General features: G+C 34.6%; 1 pseudogene; it reads right to left on the bottom strand.

Moving 5' to 3' along the window:
* Positions 1-1,824: 1,824 nt before the first annotated feature.
* On the bottom strand, positions 1,825-1,921 carry LOC122096577 (annotated as a pseudogene).
* Between the last annotated feature and the right edge of the window lie 1,420 nt (positions 1,922-3,341).

The raw sequence follows: 3,341 nt of genomic DNA, 5'->3' as shown, positions 1-3,341 counted from the left end.
GTAAGGAATGGTATCAATTGCAAGAAATAAAATTGGAGAAGGATCCAAGCAATTTTCTTCATTGGGCTGCCAAAAATATTCAGCTTATTACATTGCGGAGACTTCTTTCCCAAAAGGCCACTCATGTGAATAGTAGGGATGATGATGAGTATACCCCTCTTCGAGAAGCCTACAGTGGACACTTAGACATTATCAGTGAGTTGATGTCTCAAGCGGCACATGCAATAACTGTAGATGACTGATCACCCCTGCACAGTGCATATACATGGAATAATACCAGAGTGGCTTCTTTCTTACTTCATCATGATACAGATACCAATGCCCAGACTAAAGGACTCATTCTTTTAAAAAAGATTTTTTTGGTTTGGTAGTGGGACCTGAACTCTGGGCCTGGACGCTGTCCCTCAGCTCTTCAGCACAAGGCTAGCGCTCTACCACTTGAGCCACAGCACCACTTCTGGCTTTTTTTTCCTGCTTATGTGGTGCTGAGGAATCGAACCTAGGGCCTCATGCATGCAAGCTAAGTGCTCTACCACTGAGCCATATTCCCAGCCCAAATATTTTTGTTTGTTTTTTGTTGTTGTTGTGTTTTTTTTTGGTCGGTTGTGGGGCTGGAGCTCTGGGCTTGGGTGCTGTCGCTGTGCTCTTCAGCTCAAGGCGAGCACTCTACTGCTTGAGCCACAGCGCCACTTCCCCAAACTAAAGAATTTTTGACACCTTTACATCTTGTTGCTGAGAACTGAGATAGCAAAGATACGCTGGATCACCTTCTGTTGAACCATTATATAAAACCAGGTCGGAAGAACAACATAGAAGATACTGTATTTGATATTGCCAAAAGGATAAGTATGTATCACTACCTCTATGAAGTTGTGATAGGCTATACAAATTGTTCACTGAAGTCCTAATGGTCGGGTTAAGTTTCTTAAATTTCAAAAATGCAAGTCCATCTTTTGTGTCCCTACAAAATATTTTCACAATCCAAATAAGAGCAATATATATATTTTTTGGTCAGACATGGGGCTTGAAATCTGGGCCTGGGAGCTATCCCTGTGCTCTTCAGCTGAAGGTTAGCGCTCTACCACTTGAGACACAGCTCCACTTCCAGTTTTCTAGTGGTTTATTTGAGATAAGTGTACCACAGACTTTCCTTCCCAGGCTGGCTTTGAACCATGATCCTCAGATCTCAGCCTCCTGTGTAGCAAGGATTATAGGCATGAGCCACCAATGCCTGGCAGCACCAATATTTTACTGTAAAAATTCATGGATTCCGTGGAAATCTTCCAAGTGAATTGCCTGCCTTGGATGTCAAAATGTATTCAATATTTTTTGTATATATGTATAATAATTTCTTCAGAGTTTGTGATTTTTTTAATCAGAAATAATTTTAATTTATCTGTTGAAATGAGTAGTACAGAAACTAAAATATTTCTTGTGCTTGTCTGAAAAAGTATATTTTAAAATATTCTATATTATATGTTTGCAAAATGTTCATAATTTACTTTATTTTCTCCTATACTTTGAATTCTACATTATTTTATAATATATAGGTTCATTAATGTGTCCTTTCCGATTGCATTCCATATAGAAACAGTTTGCTTCCTTTTTTTCTAGGACTTAATATTAGTTTTATTTGGGATAAAATGACAATGTTGTCTAATTTGAGAATATTTGTAAAGTTTATGCTATGTAAACGCCTTTCTGAGGTGAAGATTTAATACACTGATGTCAAACTAAATTATATGAATTACGTGTATTTTTACACTTGTAATTTTGTAATTAACTTTTTAATAACTGTTTTTCATTTCTTGAATCTGAAGAATGAAAAATATGGAATACTTCTCAAATTTTCATATTATCCTTGTGCAAGTGCCATGTTAATCTCTGTATTTTAATTTGAGTATACGTGCTGCTAAAGCGTGTAGTATCCTCTAAATTTAAGTAGTTAATCATGCAATCTTTATACAGGTTTATATCTATGGGTGCCTACTTGTAACAAGGAAACTTTATTGTTCCTAACAATGCTATCTATCTTATTTCCCTAAAATTCTGTGAATAGTGGAAAATTTATATTTATCAGTCGATTGCTCACATTTGCAAAATTTTTTTGTCAATGACTATCTTAAGTCTTTTTATTTGGAATTTGATAATAATCTCAATTATTTATAGATAGGTCCAAAGGTGATGGCTTTTTCAAGTACTTATTTATTCAACTGAATTAGCTTTGCGGACCTAATGGATTCAAAGTAAGTGTTGCTTAAGAGCTACTTCTAAACTTCTTCAGCTGACATTTTCCCAAATGAGGTGTTACAGGAACAAATGTCTACCTGAGCCTTTACACTTCTTCCATGTGGGAACAGCCCAACCAGAATATCTTACCCTGACAGCATAGATTGTCTTACTAGAAGAAAACTAATCTTGGTTACAAGGGACCAGAGAGAGTTGAACAGTTCAAACAGAACTCTTCAGACTAGAAGGTATTTTATTAAAATATAATTGTTTATTATACCTTCCATTTCAAAAGTAGCTAACGCCAAGAGGGTGAAAAAATTGTTGGTATGCATGATTACTTAATGTCCTGGCCTGTCTACCATCCAACCATGCAGCAACTTACACTACTGACTTTTTATCACCCAATATTTTCATAGTTGCAGGAGAAGTGCATATGTTTCTCCTCATTATTAGGCTTTAAATTGATAATGTTTTAATCACGGTGTTTCCTATTGCTTCCATGCTGTAAATCTACAAATGGTAAATCTTTAGGTCTAACTCTATCAGACACTGAAGTAGAGATAATGGAATAATACTTTAAAATAGAGTTGCCTTTAATACAGTAACTACAACAGAACAATACAAAACGTGTGCTTTTTAATTATATTATATATAGTTATATATTTTATATTGATATGTGCTGATTTTATATTTCACACATTGAAACTGACTAGAATTAGTTGATAGTTTGACAAATAAATTGATATTTATTTATTCCAATAAATAGAATTGGAATATAAATAATTAGGTTTAAAATATATATTAGACTATAAAAGTATCAATGCAATGTTTTTAGTATAAACTTATGATACATTCTAACTGTTCTTGGTCTTCTGAATCCACATGGTAAAAAAAAACAATGTTTTCCTCTAATCAATAATGGATTTTACTCTGCTGCTGTTTATTGATTTAATTCGCTTGTCCCAAACTGTTTTTCTCCATATTTCTAAAGCATTCCTACTGATTATGCCCAAATTTTGCTAAGATGTCTAAAAAATATTATTCTTCTGCAATACCCATGCATACTAGGAACCCAGGTCCGAGTTACCTGCATCATCAGATAACAGGGG

Source organism: Dipodomys spectabilis, unplaced genomic scaffold (genome assembly GCF_019054845.1).
Source record: "Dipodomys spectabilis isolate Male_0828 unplaced genomic scaffold, ASM1905484v1 ptg000378l, whole genome shotgun sequence".
Taxonomy (NCBI): domain Eukaryota; kingdom Metazoa; phylum Chordata; class Mammalia; order Rodentia; family Heteromyidae; genus Dipodomys; species Dipodomys spectabilis.
The sequence above is the reverse complement of the archived record's forward strand: the minus strand, read 5'-3'. Positions and strand labels throughout refer to the sequence as shown.